The sequence below is a fragment of the Saccopteryx bilineata genome, chromosome 10 (genome assembly GCF_036850765.1).
Source record: "Saccopteryx bilineata isolate mSacBil1 chromosome 10, mSacBil1_pri_phased_curated, whole genome shotgun sequence".
In the NCBI taxonomy this organism is placed as follows: Eukaryota; Metazoa; Chordata; class Mammalia; order Chiroptera; family Emballonuridae; genus Saccopteryx; species Saccopteryx bilineata.
The window spans coordinates 29,912,212-29,931,895 of record NC_089499.1 but is presented as its reverse complement, the minus strand read 5'-3'; positions in this window follow the sequence as shown (position 1 = coordinate 29,931,895).

Below are 19,684 nucleotides of genomic sequence, written 5' to 3'. Positions count from 1 at the left end.
TGTGACTTAACTTGCATCAATATTTTTGCCCAAAACATCCTTTAAACTTATTTACTCAAAAACCACAGAGATAGCCCTGGCCAGTTGGCTCAGTGGTGGAGCGTCGGCCCAGCACGTAAAAGTCCCAGGTTCAATTCCCAGCCAGGGCACACAGGAGAAGCACCCATCTGCTTCTTCACCCCTCCCCCTCTCCTTCCTCTCTATCTCTCTCTTCCCCTCCCGCAGCCACGCTCCATGGGAGCAAAGTTGGCCCAGGCACTGAGGACAGCTCCATGGCCTCCGCCTCAGGCACTAGAATGGCTCCAGCTACAGTGGAGCGATGCCCAGATGGGCAGAACATCACCCCCTGGTGGGCATGCTGGGTGGATCCCAGTTGGGTACATGAGCGGGAGTCTGTCTGACTGCCTGCCTGCTACTAACTTTGGAAAAATACAAAAAAAAAAAAAAAAAAAAAAAAAAAACCCACACACACAGATAAAATATAGTAGGTAGTGAAAAGGGAATGTTAATGTTAAATATAACTTCTGTGATTTGAACATTGAAAATTGGTTTTTTTAGCTCTTCTCACCAACTGTCAGGGATATTTCCATACAGAAACACAAAAACATGTTCATGTGAGAGGAAGACTCAGACAACAGAGCATTTAGAAAAGAGATTTATTTATGAAAAAAAAAGTTGGCAAAAGTCAGACATCAGAAAGATTACCAAATGAAAAATACAATGTAAATTTAAAAGAATAAAACTTATGAAAATACCAAGGCTACATAGTTGTATTTATGTATTCATAATAGAAAACAACTTTCTCACATAATTATCATAGTCATAAAAAATATTATTGTTAGAAATCAAGTTTGCCAAAGTCTGGTTATAGTCCCTTTTCTAGGAAGTGAATAATTTAGAGGAAATACACAAAGTTTCATTTATTTTAAGGACCAGAATTAGAGCAACCCTGTTATTTTAGGGGTTTTTTCATTCTGGGATATCATATATATATCTTGACTTACAATGGTGGCAGGACAAAGTGTTTATTTTGCTTCCATATTGACCAAGATTGACATAGCTAGGATGGCCCTAGGCAATAGTTAGGTCATCAGGGTAACCTTGAGGGAAATGAAAATACCTTGTGTCTGATTTGGAAACCATGTCACTGATAAAATACTTATTATTATTAACATTTCATGGAAGGAAATGTTATAGGGAAGGCATTTTAATGAGTTCAGACACTTCTGTTTTCCTAAATTCGAGGAAGATAACATAGCCATGCTGAAAGAAGATGGACACAGAGGTAGTAAACCTGAGTCCTGACTTTATAAATTATCAGGATACTGACCTCAACAAAGTCACTGTGTTGTTGATATGAAACGCAGTGATTGTATTTCTTTTGTTAATGGAGTTTTTGTGCAAGAACAGGTGGAGAAAAATTGTATTACTAAGGGTACAATCACAGAAGCAGAACTCCTAGGAGACACAGATAAGAGATTTGTTGTATGAATGTGACCTTTCATAATCATGAGGCTGGTTAAGCAGTCTACTCAAAGCTAATTTTTCCTGTTTGGTTCTAGAAACTGAAGCCTATAGGGAGGGCAATCAGAAAGAGAAAATGGACCTCAGTCAACATCATACTCAATGGGCAAAAACTATAGGTGTCTCTCTTAAGATCAGAAACAAGACAGAGATGTAGTCTTTCACCACTCTTATTCAACTTAGTACTAGAAGTCCTAGCCATAGCAATCAGACAAGAAGGTAAAATAAAGGCACCCAAATTAGAAAGAAAGAAGTAAAACTGTATACTGACATGATACTGTACACAGAGAACAAGAAAGATTCCAAGAAAAAACTACTAGAGCTGATATATAAATTCAGGGAAGTAGTAGGGTACAAAATAAATATCCATAAATTAGTTGCATTTTGATACATCAATAACAATCTATCAGAAAGAGAAACCAGAAAACAATCCCATTTACAATTGCATTAAAAAAAATACCTAGGAATACATTTAACCAAGGATGGAAATGACCTGTACTCAGAATATTATAAGACACTGAAGAAAGATACTGAAGAATATACAAATAAATGGAAATGTATATGGTGTTCATGAATAGACGAATTAACATCATTAAAAGGTTCATACTACCCAAAGCAATCTATAAACTCAATGCAATTCCTATCAAGATACCAATGGCATATTTCAAAGAACTAGAATATTACAAAACTTATATGGAATCGAAAAAGACTGCAAATAGCAACAGCAATCTTGAGGAAAAAGAACAAAGTGGAAGGAATCATACTACCTGATATCAGACTATACTACAAGGCCACAGTAATCTCATTTCCTCACCCCTTAAGCCCTGGTAACCACTAATCTTCTCTCTGTTTCTATGTGTTCAGCTTTATATAAATTCCATATATAAGTGAGAATCATACAGTAGTTCTCCTTTTCTGAGTTATTTCACTTAGCATAATGCCTCAAATATCAGAATTTCCTTCTTTTTGTGTCTAAGTGTCTGAATGTTTTGTGGAAAAATAATATTAGGAAATATATCTTACAATGTATTACATTAACAAATTAACCAAAAATACACATTAAGCATCTCAATACATACAAAGTATTTAATAAAATATAACACTCAATTATTGTAACATTTAGCAAATGTGATAAAATTAAAGCTCTACTTCAGCCATCTTATTAAATAAAAAACATTTAGAACAATTCCCATTAAGCTGGCATTCATGAGGAGATATCAGATATCACTGGCATTACTGAACATGGTAGCTGAGTCTCTTCCCAATATGATGAGGCAAAATAATAACAAGAATAGGATTTAAAAAGAGATATAGTCAAAGGCAGTTGTTGGTCTTCTTACATTTTTATAATGAGAATGTATTTATACAGTTTGAATAATTAATTTTAAAAATAATAAGCATTATTTAAAATAGTTTTTGCCTGACTGGTGGTGGCACACTGGATAGAGCATTGACCTTAGATGCTGAGGTCCCAGGTTCAAAACCCTAAGGTCACAGGCCTGAGAGTAGGCTTTTCTATTGATAGCTTGAGTGCAGGGTCACTGGCTTGAGCCCAAGGTCACTGGCTTGGCTGGTGTCCCCCAGGTCAAGGCACATATGAGAAAGCAATCAATGAACAACTAAAAGTGCCACAACTACAAATTGATGCTTCTCATCTCTCCCCTTTCTTCTCTCTCTCTTTCTCTCTCTCTCTCTCTCACACACACACACATACACACACACAAACACACACACACAAATAAAATAAAATAATTTTTGAAGTAATAACAGAATTTTTAAAAGAAATACCTATGGGATCAATTTTATTCTATTAAGTTCCTCCTAGTCAAGGATGATTTCTTGAGCATTTCCTCTATGCCAGGGTGACAGAATAATACATTAAAATATAATAAATGTAATTTTCTGTCTTCATACTAGGATTGCACTCATGCCTCACTCAGAAATTTGCATTACAGTAAAGAAATTAGAAGTCGATACTGTGAAATATTCACTAAAAATTGTAGTTTATCATCCCCGTGTTGTGGTGGGAGGTGAGGTGGAAACCAGAGAGATGAAGACAAAGAAACCCTGAAGGTTAGCCTACAGGGAAAATAGAGTGGCAGGGGACGCAAATCCACTTCCAGGCTATATTTTGCACTACAGAGAAATAAACAAGCAACTGTAGAAGCACAGGAAGAGAAAGAGACAAATAAAAAACTGAAGAGGCCTTGGCCGGTTGGCTCAGTGGTAGAGCGTCGTCCTGGGGTGCAGAAGTCCCAGGTTCGATTCCCGGCCAGGGCACACAGGAGAGGCGCCCATCTGCTTCTCCACCCCTCTCCTTCTTCTCTGTCTCTCTCTTCCCCTCCCGCAGCTGAGGCTCCATTGGAGCAAAAGATAGCCCGGGCGCTGAGGATGGCTCCTTGGCCTCTGCCCCAGGCACTAGAGTGGCTCTGGTCGCGACAGAGCGACGCCCCGGATGGGCAGAGCATTGCCCCCTGGTGGGCGTGCCGGGTGGATCCCGGCCGGGCACATGCAGGAGTCTGTCTGACTGCCTCCCCGTTTCCAGCTTCAGAAAAATACAAAAAAAAAAAACAAAAAAAACAAAAAAACCCTGAAGATATGTCATTTCAAATCAGAAGATGGGGAAGATTTCAACTTGTATTAAAGGAGGGAAAAAGAAAAAGAGTTTCAAGACACAGAGTAATAAGGGTCATAGTCTCCACATAGGTATTTATTTACTCAAACAAGATTAAAGTATTGACTCTTTAGTTAGACTGCTTGAGTTCTAATTATGAATTTGCAATTTATTGGCTTGGTGCTTCTGGGCCTTTAACAACTTGTTTCCTTACCTCTAAAGAAGATATAACAATAGTACAAACTTCATAGTGTTCACTGAGGGGATTAAAATAGTATGTGTAAAATGTTTAGAGTAGCACCTTGCATATCGAGTAAGCCCTCAATCAATGCCGCCCAGTTGTTATTAATTTGTAGCTGAACAATAATTGAAAATTGGGGCTTATATCTTTTAAGGAAGTGTGAGTTCACTGTACCTGACTTATGAAAAATAAATTTGATAGAATGCTAACCATTAGCATAGACCTTTGCCACGTTTGATTCATTACTATGACTTTAGCCAGTCATGAACACTAATATTTGTGAGTATTCAAATAATTCCTCAAGAAAAAGACAGTATATTTCCTCCATAATCTGTAGTTCAATAAAATTGCTAACATGTCAGAAATTATTTCAATTGCCAGTAAAGCCATTTTGAGCAGCCTCTTTTTAAAACCATTGTCAGTATGAGACACTGTGTAAAATTTGCATTCTTCTCTTACATGTAGATCACTGCTTAGGAAAGATATTCCTAAAGAAAGTTGCCTGTCAATCTAATTATTTTAAGATTTTATATATTCATTTTAGAGAGGAGGGAGGGAGGGAGAGAGAGAGAGAGAGAGAGAGAGAGAGAGAGAGAGAGAGAGAGAGAAAGGGAGGAGGAAAAGGAAGCATCAACTCCCATATGTGCCTTGACCAGGCAAGCCCAGTGTTTCAAACTGGTGACCTCAGGGTTCCAGGTCGACGCTTTATCCATTGTGCCACCACAGGCTAGAACTCTAATTATTTTAAATCAAACAATATTATCCCTTTGACTTTCATTATAATTTTAGAAACATAAAATCATTTTAATGGCTCATTAATTGACTATTCTCCACTTAATGACTGAGCATAAGCAAACATTTATCTGCCCAGAGAAAACTATGTATTAATGGAAATCAGTGTGCATTCATTTTAAACTCAGGTCTTTCTATCGGTAGTCATCACTTAATAATTCAAGGCTGAGTTTTCATCAGTAAAGCCTATCTGTCCCTGTGTCTGGCAGTTTTCCATTTCCAGGTTGAATACGGCTCTCACCGCAGGTTCCAATGCAGGGATCATTTCCCACTGCTGAAAGCAGCCACTCAAGCCACTATTTCACACCCAAGGGAGGCTGAAGGATTTTCAATCACACAAGCTGTAATTTCCCAATGGGGATTTAGCCAAGGCAGTGAAGTTCATGATAACTCTAAATACTCTCACCCCCACACTCCATAACAGTTATTTTCTGCCTCAACACTCTGTTTATTTCCTTCTATGAAATCTTTTAAATCTGTTTTATTTCATGGTCGACTTTTTGTCTATCTGTACTAGAATGTGAGCTCCACAAGAGCAGGGGTGTGTCTGTCTTGATCCCTGTTATAACCCTGGCTCTTAGCCTAGTGCCTGGCATACAGTAAAGACTCAATAAACTTTTGTTGAATAAATGGAAGAATGATCAAAAGGCTTTCTTCCAAATCTAATCCCTGTATACTTGTCTAGCTCACTTTGCATTCTCCCTATTGCACATTCAACTCAAGAAAAATTGCAGCCTGCCCTATGGTGGTGCAGTGGATAGAGCCTCAACCTGGAGTGCCGAGGTCACCAGTTCAAAACCCAAGGCTTGCCTAGTCAAGGCATATATGACAAGCAGTCAATGAACAACTAACGTGAAGCAACTATGAGTTGATGCTTCTCACACCCCTGCCCCTTCCTCTCCCTGTAAAATCAACAAAATCTTAGAAAAGAAAAAACTGCATAACCTGCTCCTTCAATGTGTCCCTTGGGCCTCTGCATCTTTATACCAGACATTCCCTTAGCCTGTCCATCCACCTTGCTTCCAATCATTGCTCAAGTCTCAGCTCAGTGGCTGCCTCCTCTGTGAAGCAGTCCCTGATCTCTTCAGGCAAGATGATCTTTTCCCCTCTTCCAAGTTCCCACTGCACTTTGAAAATACCTTCATGGAAGTACATTACTGTATTGTATTGTGATTTTTTTCCAGAATCATGAGACCCAAAGGGCCCTAAATAGATTGATCCCAAAAAGGCTACACCAAGACACATTGTAAATTAAATTGTCAAGAAACGACAAAAAGAATTATGAAAGCAGCAAGAGGAAAGTGACTTATCACATACAATGGAACTCTCATGTGATTATTTTTTAAATGAGATTATTAACAGATTTCTCAACAGAAAATTTAAAGATCAGGAGAGAGTGGGAGGATATATTCAAAATATTGAAAGAAAAAAAATCCATCAATTAAGAACACAGTACATAACAAAGCTGTCTTACAGAAATGAAGGAAAGATGAAGATTTTCCTGAACAAAAGCTCAGGAAGATCATCAGCACTAGACTTGTCTTACTAGAAATGCTAAAAGATTATCTTCAAGTGGAAATAAAAGAATGGGAATTAACATATGAAACACAAAAGTGTAAACTCATTAGGAAGTATAAGCATAGTGACAAGCTCAAATTCTCTAATATTGTAATGGTGGTACATAAATCATTTTCAGTTCTAGTAGAAAAGTTAAAATACAAACATTAAAATCAACCATAACAACAACAATTTGACACTGGACACACAGTACAAGAAAAAGATATAAATTATAACATTAATAATCTAATAAGTTGGGGAGTAAACATATAAAGTTTGTATATACTATCAAAGTTAAGTTGTTATCAACTTAAAATAGATTCTATGAACATAAGGGATGTTATGTACACCTCATGATAACCACAAAGACAAACCTGTAGTGGATACACAAAAGATTATGATAAACGAGTCAGAGAATACTACTACAAACGGTTATCAAATCACAAAGGAAGACAGTAAGAGAATAAAAAGGAACAAAGGATGTACAAAACAGTAAAAAAATGAACAAAATGGCAATAATTAGTTCCTAGCTATCAATAATTACTTTAAATATTAATGGATTAAATTATCAAAAGACAAAATGGCTGAGTGTTTAAAAAGAACAAGATCCAACAATATACTGCAAACAGGAGATCCACTTAAGCTTTAAGATTGAGAGCAAACCCGTAGTCTGAGAATGAAAGTATGGGAAAAGATATTTTGAGCCAATGCTAATGAAATAAAAGCAGAGGTAACTATACTTATGTGATACAAAATAGACTAAAAGTGGTCTAAATGGAAAAAGAAGGTTGTTATATAATTATAGATCAATCCATCAAGAAAAAAATAGCAATTACAAATATTTACACCTCCAACCTTAGAGCATGTAATATATAAGTAGTTACAGAACAAAAGAAAAGAAACAAGCAATAGTATAATAGTTGTAACTTTAATACCACATTGTAAACAATAGATAGATCATCTAGACAGAAAATCAATTAGGAACAGTGGATTTGAACAACCTCAAATGAACCTAAGAGACACATCAGAAGATTCTATCCAAAAGCCACAAAATAAACACTTTTATGAAGCACATATGGAACATTTGCTAGAATAAATCACAAAATAAGTCTCACCCTATTCAAGCACCTTTTCTGACCACAATGGTATGAAACTAGAAATTAGTAACAGGAGAAAAACTCTAAAATTTAAAAATGCATAGATGTTTTTAAAAATTAAACAACATATTTCTGAACAACCAACAGATCAAAAAAGGATTCAAGAGAAATTTTTTTAAATATCTTGACAACATAAATGAAAATATAACATACCAAAACTTATGGGATGCCACAAAAGCAATACTAAGAAAGAAGTTTATAGCAATAACTACACACAGCAAGAAGAAAAAAAAGGAAAGATCTCAAATATACAACTTAACTTTATACCTCAAAAAACTAGAAAATAAGAATAAACTAAGCCCAACATTAGTAGTGGAAAAATGAAATAAGGATTACAGAAAAAATAAATAAAATAGAAAATATGAATATAATAAAAAATTAACAAAGCTAAGAGTTAGGAAATAAGCAAAATTGACAGAATCTTAAGTAGGTTAACCAAAGACATAGAGAGAAAGAGAAAGAGTGAGAGAGAGAGAAACAAAATCAATAAATTATAAATGAGAGAGGAGACGATGTAATTGATAACACAGAAATACAAAGGGTTATAAGAGACTACTATGCACAATCATATGTCAATAATTTGGACAACCCAGAATGGATAAATTCCTAGAAACATACCAGCACTAAATCAGAAATCAAGACTGAAGTAGAAAATCTGAACAGACCAATTACAAGTAAGGGTTTTTAATTAGTAATCAAATATCTCCCGCCCTGGCCAGATAAGTCAGTTGGCTGGAGCATTGTCCTGAAGCACAGAGGTTGCTGGTTTGATCCCCAGTCAAGGCATGTACAGGAATAGATCAATGTTCCTGTCTTTCTCTCTACCTCTACCTCTCTCTCTAAAATCAATAAATTAAAAGGGGGGGAGGATGATAGATTCATAGGGTTAACTTAAAAAAAATCTCTCCACAAAGAAAACCTTATAACCAGATGGTTTTACTGGTGAACTCTACCAAACATTTCAAGAGATAGTTATGCCAATCCTTCTCAAACTTTTCCAAATAAATTGAAAAGAAGGGAAGACACCTAAACTCATTTTAAAAGATCAGCATTACCTTGATACCAAAGCCAGATAAAGACACTACAAGAAAAGAAAACTACAGGCCAATATCCCTGATTGATATAGGTGCAAAAAAATTCTCAGCAAAATACTAGAAAACCAAATTCAACAGCACATTAAAACGATCATACACCATAGTTAAGTGGGATTTATTGTTGGGATCCAAGGGTGGGTCAACATACACAAATCAATAATTATAATATACCACTTAAATAGAATTAGAGACAATAATCATATGATCGGCTCAAGAGATACAGCAAATCAGCTGACAAAATTCAACATCCATTCATGATAAAAACTTTCAACATAGAGTGTTGTCAGAGAAATGGTGCTGTGAGGAGCACTCCTGATACCTCTCCCCAAAATTTCAACAAGTTCTACAACAGTGACAGAAAAATCTATCCTTGGAGTGTCTGGAAGTCCCACACACTGGACATGAAGGTATGATCGAGTGAAAAATTGACTAAATATATAATCAACCCTGTAGGAAATAAGACAGAGAACAGAACACTCCGCCTTCCTCAGTAACCTGAGCAAGGGCTGCTTTCACTTGGAACCAAGAGAGAGAGGGGGCTGGAAGCACAGAGGGAACCAGGCTGGGGCACAGACATCCTAGCCGAGGAAAGAGTGTGCCCGTGGTGACTCAGCCCACGTGAGCTAACACTGGCGCCGGACCCCAGCAAAAGCTGGCGAGCGGCAGCCGCCATTACCCCCGATATCCTGGTTGGCGAGTGCGGACAGTGTATAAGAGGTTTGTCCTAGCACCCCAGGATGGGCACCCATGTTCCCAGACAGAAGGGCAAAGTCAGACTTCTGCATGGGCTGAGACCGGAGTCTCAGTGTGGCCCCTGCTCCCAGAATAGCGGCATGCAGAGAGTGCTTGGAAGCAAACATCCCTATGCCTGGACTTCTTCGGGTGGGCGGGGCACCTCACCTAGCCATTCAGGCTAACATCCCAGGGAAGAAAAAATTACAGAAGTGCTAGGGGGAGGGGTGTGCAGGCAGCTTGCAGTCCTTCCTGGAGCAGATCGGCGGATCAAATCACTGAAATTTGCTTAACCCTCAGTCTCCTCACCTCCCAACTGACTTACACGGCTCTGACAAGATCTCTCTCAGTTCGGCGATCTAAGACAAGAAGCATGATTTTTTTAGTGCCTCTTGCTAAAGGGGTGGGGGGGCAACTTCCTGTCAGCCGATACAGGGTGAAAAACACATTCCCATGGAACAAACCTCAGAGAACACTGCAGAAGTTAGACAGGCTAGGCTGTAGGCTTTTTAACAAGGAAGAAGCCTACAGGAAACAATCCCACAGAACGCTAAGGCAAATTTAACTAGATATACCTGGGGAACTGAACAGAAGTCAACACGCCCCCCTACCTGCTTACACTGGTGGCTCTGATTGGCAGAGCTTTCATAATCAGGGCTGTATGTTAAAAAGAGGGACTTGGCAGCTTTTAAGACCTCCTGTTCTGCAGGCATCGACTAGGGCATCTTCTTCCCAGCCAAAACAGGTTACAAAGTGCAAAAAGCCTGGGGAGAGTGGTCCAGTCCCACACAGTGCTGAGGCATACTGGACATGCTTGGAGGCTCATAGACAGGCACCCTGAGAGCAATTGGCTCCCAGCCCTGCCTGATTACACTGGCGGCTCTAATTGACAGAACCTTACCCAGAGCCCTGCTCTGAGTGGGGATAGAGTGGGGATTTGCCAGCTCTTTGAGCCCCTTACTCTTCAGGCAGAGGCAGCAGCAACCTCATAGCTGGATCATCAGGCTGCTAATTCAGGAAGGAGAGACTAGGAGAGAGGTTCTGGGGAAACAGACTCTCCCATTGTTGGAGCCTGCAAATGCTAACAAGCCCCGACTACCAACGAGACTAAAGCCTAATATATGACATCGCCATAGAGACTCATCAACTGCAAATCTCTACCTAAGTGTGCCACAGGGGCAGAGCCTGGGGTACAGAGCCACCAGCCAGAAAGATGGAGAGGAAAGAAAAAGGAAGAAGATAACCTCTCAAAATAAAAAAAAATCCACAGACTTGAGAACTTTTTCCACTTTTTTTTGTTTCTTTCATCTTCTTGTCTTTATTATTTTTTTTCTTCCACCTTGGTCCTTTTATTCTCTGCCTATCTTATTCTTTTCTCTTCATCTTGAACTACATTACTCATAAGTGTTATATTTCCCCCTTTTTTTTTTCTTTCCTTCTTCCTTTCTCTCTATGAGGGTTACACTCCAAAACCCTTAACTCTTTATTTATTCTTTTTTCTTCTTTTCTTCTTTTCTTTTTTCCCTTTTTCTTTTTTCTCCCTCTCTCTTAGTTTCTTCTTTTCTCCTTTACTTTTCCTCTCATTCAATCCTCACTCACAAACAAATTATTTTACTTGGGACTCAAATTTTTTCTTTGTGGCATTTTGGATGCTTTTTACTTTGCTTTTTAACTCATTAGCATTCCCCCCAACCCCGGCTCTCCATTCTATCTAGTTTTTGTTCCACTTAATACAATAGTATTTTTTTTCTATTTCCTGTTTCCCTCTTATCCTTTTCATTATATCTCTCAATCGACCATCATTTACAAGCAAATCATTTTATTCATAATCCAAATTTTTTTCTTTTTTGCATTTTGTGGGTCCCTACCTCCTTTTTTGCCCCTTTATCACTTCTCCCCAACTCCGGCCCTCTGTTATAGGTAGTTTTTGTTCCATTTAGCACAGTATAAGTCACAGTTTCACAATATTTTCTCAGGAAGGAAGGGAAAGAGGGAAAAGAGAGAAGTAATAAAAAAAATTTTTACTTTTTTTCTTTTAATTTTATTCTTTATGAATTCTCATTAGTGCTATTAACAAGACCACCCTCAGATGCCATTAATGAAAAGGAAATCGAATATCATGGATACAAAGGACAGAGATGTAGCACAGATAGATGAGAAAAAATCTATGGAGAAAAAAATTAATAGATTGGAAACCTTGGAGTTAAATGACAGAGAATTTAAAATAGAAATCCTGAAAATACTCAGAGATATACAAGAAAACACAGAAAGGCAATATAGGGAGCTCAAAAAACAATTCAATGAACACAAAGATTATATTACCAATGAAATTGAAACTATGAAAAAAATCAAACAGAGATGAAAAACTTAATTCACGATCTGAAAAACGAGGTAACAAGCTTAGCTAATAGAACAGGCCAAATAGAAGGTAGAATTAGTGACATAGAAGACAAGCAAATTAAAGCACAACAGAGAGAAGAAAAGAGAGACTCAAAAATTTAAAAAAAAAAAAAAAAAGAAAGCCCTCCAGGAATTGTCTGACTCCATCAAAAAGATTAACATAAGAATAATAGGTATATCAGAAGGAGAAGAGAGAGAAAATGGAATGAAGAACATATTCAAACAATTAATAGAGAACTTCCCAAGCCTGTAGAAAGAACTACAGCCTCAAATTCAAGAAGCAAACAGAACACCGAGTTTTTTTAACCCCAACGAACCTACTCCAAGGCATATTATAATAAGATTGGCACAAACCAATGACAAAGAAAAAATTTTCAAGGCATCCAGGGAAAAGAATACAACATATAAAGGAAGGCCTATTAGATTATCATCAGATTTCTCAGCAGAAACTCTACAAGCTAGAAGAGAACACACCCCAATATTTAAAGTTCTGAAAGAGAGGAAATTCCAGCCAAGAATAATATACCCATCAAAGCTATCCTTCAAATACGAAAGAGAAATAAAAACATTCACAGATACAGAAAAGATGAGGGAATTTATCATCAGAAAACCACCACTTCAGGAAATACTAAAGGAGGTTTTCCGACCAGATACAAAGAACAAAACAAAACAAAACCACAAGTAAAAGCTCCACCAAGAACACAATAAACCCAAATTTAAACTGTGAAAACAAAAACAAAAAAAGGGAGAAAGGATGGAGATTAACAGTAGCAAAGGACAATGGAGTATAGAAGCACTCATAAGATAGTGTACTACAATGAACATGGTAGGTACCCTTTTCATTACTTAATGGTAACCACACCTAAAAAAACACAACAGAAGCACATGACTTAAAAAAGGTAGTAACAGAGGAAAAAAGTATGGATTACAACCAACAAAAACAAATGATAGAAAAACAAAAGAGAAGAATCAAACAAGATACAAAACTAACAGAAAGCAATTTATAAAATGGCAATAGGGAACCCTTAAGTGTCAATAATTACACTAAATATAAATGGATTAAACTCAACAATAAAAAGACACAGAGTAGCAGAATGGATTAAAAAAGAAAATCCAACTGTATGCTGCCTACAAGAAACACATCTAAGCAATAAGGATAAAAACAAATTCAAAATGAAAGTCTGGAAAACAACACTCCAAGCAAATAACATCCCAAAAAAAGCAGGTGTAGCAATACTCATATCTAATAATGCAGACTACAAGACAGCAAAAAGTACTCAGAGACAAAAATGGTCATTTCCTAATGATTAAGGGGACATTGAATAAAAAACACATAACACTCCCTAATATATATGCACCAAGCCAAGCAGCACTAAAATATTAAGACAGCTACTGACTGACATAAAAACAAAAACTGACAAAATACAATCATACTTGGAGACCTCAATACACGCTGATGGTTCTAGATCATTCATCCAAACAGAAAATCAATAAAGATATATTGGCCTTAAACAAAACACTAGAGCAATTGGATATGATAGACATCTACAGGACATTTCATCCCAAAGCAACAGAGTATACATTTTTCTCTAGTGTATATTGAACATTCTCAAAAATTGAACATATGTTGGGCCAAAAAAATAACATCAGCAAATTCAGAAAAAATGAAATTGTACCAAACATATTTTCTGATCATAAAGCCTTGAAACTAAAATTCAACTGCAAAAAAGAGGGGGGGAAACCCACAAAAATGTGGAAACTAAACAACATACTTTTAAAAAATGAGTGGGTCAAAGAAGAAATAAGTGCAGAGATCAAAAGATATATACAGACTAATGAAAATGATAATACGACTTAGCAGAATCTATGGGATGCAGCAAAAGCAGTAATAAGAGGGAAGTTCATATCATTTCAGGCCTATATGAACAAACAAGAGAGAACCCAAGTAAACCACTTAACTTCACACCTTAAGGAACTAGAAAAAGAAGAACAAAGACAACCCAAAGCCAGCCGAAGAAAGGAGATAATAAAAATCAGAGCAAAAATAAATGAAATAGAGAACAGAAAAACTATAGAAAAAATTAATAGAACAAGGAGCTGGTTCTTTGAAAAGATCAACAAAATTGACAAACCCTTGGCAAGACTCACCAAGGAGAAAAGAGAAAGAACTCATATAAACAAAATCCAAAGTGAAAGAGGAGAAATCAGCACAGACATCATAGATATACAAAAATTATGGTAGAATACTATGAAAAACTATATGCCACCAAATTCAACAATCTAGAAGAAGTGGATAAATTCCTAGAACAATACAACCTTCCTAGACTGAGTCATGAAGAAGCAGAAAGCCTAAACAGACCCATAAGCAGGGAGGAAATAAAAAAAAAACTATTAAAAACCTCTCCAAAAATAAAACTCCAGGCCCTGAAGGCTATACTAGTAAATTCTATCAAACATTGAAACAAGACTTGGTTCCTATTCTACTGAAAGTCTTCCAAAAAATTGAAGAAAAAGCAATACTTCCAAACACATTTTATGAAGCCAACATAACCCTCATATTGAAACCTGGCAAGGACGGCACAAAAAAGAAAAGTACAGACCAATCAATATCTCTAATGAATACAGATGCTAAAATACTAAACAAAATACTGGCAAATCTAATAAACAACATATTAAAAAAATAATGCATCATGATCACATGGGAATCATCCCAGAATCTCAAGGATGATTCAACATATGTAAAATGGTTTAACGTAATACACCATATCAACAAAACAAAGAACTAAAATCACATGATCTTATCAATAGATGCAGAAAAGGCATTCGATAAAATGCAACACAACTTTATGTTTAAAAAACTCAAAAAAATGGGTATAGAAGAAAAATATTTTAACATAATAAAGGCCATCTATGATAAACCATGAGCAAACAACATATTAAATGGCATAAAACTGAGGACTTTTCCCCTTAAGTCAGGAACAAGACAGGGTTGTCCACTCTCTCCACTCTTATTTAACGTGGTACTAGAAAATCTAGCCCTAGCAATCAGACAAGATAAAGAAATAAAAGGCATCCATACCAGAGAAGAAGAAGTAAAGGTTTCACTTTCTGCAGATGATATGATCCTATACATCAAAAACCCCAAAGACTCCACAAAAAGATTACTAGAAACAATAAACCAATACAGTAAGGTCACAGGATACAAAATTAATATACAAAAGTCCATAGCCTTGCTATATGCCAACAACGAAACATTAGAAAACAAACTCAAAAAAATAATACCCTTTCTGATTGCAACAAAAAAAATAAAATACCTGGAATAAACATAACAAAGATGTAAAGGACCTATATAACAAAAACTACAAAGCATTGTTAAGGGAAATCGAAAAAGATACAATGAAATGGAAAAATATTCCTTGTTCTTGGATAACAAGAATAAATATAATCAAAATGACCATATTTCCCAAAGCAATATACAAATTTAATGCAATTCCCATCAAAATTCCAATGACATTTTTTAAAGAAATGGAACAGAAAATCATCAGATTTATGTGGAACTATAAAAAACCCCAAATAGCCAAAAGAATCCTAAGGAAAAAGAACAAAGCTGGGGCATTACAATACCTGACTTTAAATTATATTATAAGAGCCAGGACAATCAAAACAGCATGATATTTAGAGAAAAATAGACACTCAGACCAATGTAACAAAATAGAAAGTCCAGAAATTAAACCACATATATATGGTCAAATAATTTTTGATAAAGGGGCCAACAACACACAATGGAGAAAAGAAAGCCTCTTCAACAAATGGTGCTGGGAAAACTGGAAAGCCACATGCAAAAGAATGAAACTCGACTACAATTTGTCTTCTTGTACTAAAATTAATTCAAAATGTATCAAAGACCTAAATATAAGACCTGAAACAATAAAGTACTTAGAAGAAAACTTAGGAACTAAACTCATGGACCTTGGTTTTAAAGAGCATTTTATGAATTTGATTCCAAAGGCAAGGGAAGTGAAGGCAAAGATAAATGAATGGGATTACATCAGACTAAGATGTTTTTTCTCAGCAAGAGAAACTGAAAATAAAATAAACAGACAGCAAACTAAATGGGGCATGATATTTCAAACAACAACTCAGATAAGGACCTAATATCCAAAATATACAAAGAACTCATAAAACTCAACAACAAACAAACAAACTATCCAATAAAAAAAATGGGAAGAAGACATGAACAGGCACTTCTCCCAGCAAGAAATACAAATGGCCAACAGATATATGAAAAGATGCTCATCTTCATTAGCTATTAGAGAAATGCAAATCAAAACTACAATGAGATACCATCTCACACTTGTTTGACTAGCTATTATCAACAAGACAGGTAATAACAAATGTTGGAGAGGCTGTGGAGAAAAAGGAACCCTCATCCACTGTTGGTGGGAATGTAAAGTAATACAACCATTATGGAAGAAAGTATGGTTGTTCCTCAAAAAACTGAAAATAGAACTACCTTATGACCCAGCAATCCCTCTACTGGGTATATAACCCCAAAACTCAGAGACACTGATACGTATAGACACATGTAGCCCCATGTTCAATGCAGTATTGTTCACATTGGTCAAGACATGGAAACAAGCAAAAAATCCCTTCAATAGATGACTGAATAAAGAAGATGTGGCCCATATACATTTTGGAATAATACTCAGCCATAAGAAATTATGACATCGGATCATTTACAACAAAATGGATGGATCTTGATAACATTATACAAAGTGAAATAAGTAAATCAGAAAAAACTAAGAACTGCATGATTCCATACATAGGTGGGACATAAAAACAAGACTAAGAGTCATGGATAAGAGTGTGGTGGTTACTGGGGTTGGGGGAGGAGAGGTTGGAAGAGGGAAGGAGAGGGGAAGGGGCACAAAGAAAACCAGATAGAAGGTGACGAAGGACAATCAGATTTTGGCTGATGGGTATGCAACATAATTGAATAACAAGATAACCTGGAGATGTTTTCTTTGAACTATGTACCCTGATTTATTAATGTGACCCCATTAAAATAAATAAAAATTTATGATAAAAAAAAAGCTTCCCAAACCAAAAAAAAAAAGTCAAGGAATTCATTACAACCAAACCAATGCTACAATAAATCTTAAGAGGGCTGTTGTAAAGAGAACAATGGGGAAAAAAATCTAGTAAAAAAGGAATGTAGATTTAAAGAATAAAATGGCAATAAACAATTACATATCAATAATAATCTTAAATGTAAATAAATAAATTAAATGTTCCAATCAAAAAACATAGGGGAGCTGCATGGATAAGAAAACAGGACCTGTACATATGCAGTCTAAAAGAGACCTACCTCAAAACAAAAGATACACATAGACTAAAAGTAAAGAAATGGAAAAAAATATTTCATGCAAATGAAAATGAAAAAAAAGCTAGGGTAGCAATACTTATATCTGACAAAATAGACTTTAAAAGAAAGACTATTGTTAGGGATAAAGAAAGTCACTACATAATGATGAAGGGAGCAATTCAATAGGAAGATATAATGATTATAAATATCTATGTGCCTAATATAGGAGCACCTAAATATATAAAGCAGATTTTGATGGATGTAAAGGGTAAGATGAACAGCAATACTATAATAGTAGGCGATTTCAATACCCCACTAACATCACTAGATAGATCCTCAAGAAAGAAAATTAACAAAGAAACAGCAGACTTAAAGGACACACTAGATCAACTAGATTTAATAGATATCTTCAGAACCTTTCACCCTAAAGCAGCAGAATATACATTCTTTTCAAGTGCTCATGGTTCATTCTCTAGGATAGACCATATGTTAGAGCACAAAATGAGTCTCAACAAATTTAAGAAGATTGAAATCATATCAAGCATCTTCTCTGATCACAATGGCTTGAAACTAGAAATCAACTACAATAGAAAAACTGAAAAACACTCAAACAATTGGAAACTAAAGAGCATGTAATTAAATAATGACTGGGTTAACAATGAGATCAAGAAAGAAATAAAAAATTTCCTTGAAACAAATGAAAATGAATATACAACAACTCAAAATTTTGGGGACACAGCAAAGTTAGTCCTGAGAGGGAAGTTCATAGCATTATAGGCTTACATTAAGAAGCAAGAAAAAGCTCAAATAAACAACTTAACCCTGAAACTAAAAGAACTAGAAAAGAACAGCAAGTAAAGCCCAGAAGGAGTAGAAGGAAGGAAATAATAAAGATCAGAGCAGAAATAAATGACACAGAGGCTAAAAGAACAATACAGAGGATCAATGAAACCAAGAGCTGGTTCTCTGAAAAGGTAAACAAGATTGATGAACCTATAACCAGACTCACCAAGAAAAATAGAGAGAGGACTCAAATAAATAAAATTAGAAATGAGAGTGGAGAAGTAACATCTGACACAGCAGAAATGCAAAGGATTGTAAAAAAAAAAATACTATGAAGAACTGTATGCCAAAATTTTAGATAACCTAGGTGAAATGGACAAATTCTTTGAAACATATAATCTTTCAAAATCAATCTGAAAGAATCAGAAAACCTAAACAGGCCAATTACAACAAATAAGATCAAAACAGTTATCAAAAACTCCCCACAAACAAGAGCCCTGGGCCAGATGGCTTCACAGGCGAATTCTACCAAACATTCAAAGAAGAACTAACACCTATCCTTCTCAAGCTATTTCAAAAAATTCAAGAGGAGGAAGGACTTCCAAACTCCTTTTATGAGGTGATCATAATCCTCATTCCAAAACCAATGAAAGACACTACAAAGAAAGGAAACTATAAGGCTAATATCCCTGATGAACATAGATGCTGAACTTCTCAACAAAATATTAGCAAACATGATCCAGCAATACATGAAAAAAATCATACACCATGATCAAGTGGGATTTATACTGGGGAGGCAAGGCTGGTACAATATTTGCAAATCAATCGATGTGATTCACCACATAAACAAAAAGAAAAAGAAAAATCACATGATAATTTCAATAGATGCAGAAAAAGCATTTGATAAAATCCAGCACCCATTCATGATCAAAACTCTCAGCAAAGTGGGAATACAGGGAACATACCTCAACATGATAAAGGCCATCTATGACAAACCCACAGCCAACACCAACTCAATAGGCAAAAATTAAAAGCAATCCCTCTAAGATCAGGAACAGGGCAGAGGTGCCCCCTTTCATCACTTTTATTCAGCCTAGTTCTGGAAGTCCTAGCCACAGCAATCAGACAAGAAGAAGAAATAAAAAACTTCCATATTGGAAAAGAAGTAAAACTATCATTATTTACTGATGATATGATACTGTACATAGAAAACCCTAAAGTTTCAGTCAAAAAAACTAATGGACCTGATAAATAAATTCAGCAAGATAGCAGGATTTAAAATTAATATTCAGAAATCAGAGGCATTTTTATATACCAACAATAAACTCTTTGAAAGAGAAATTAAGAAAACAATCCCCTTCACTATTGGAACAAAAATAAAAATAAAATACTTAGGAGTAAATTTAACTAATTAGATTAAGGACT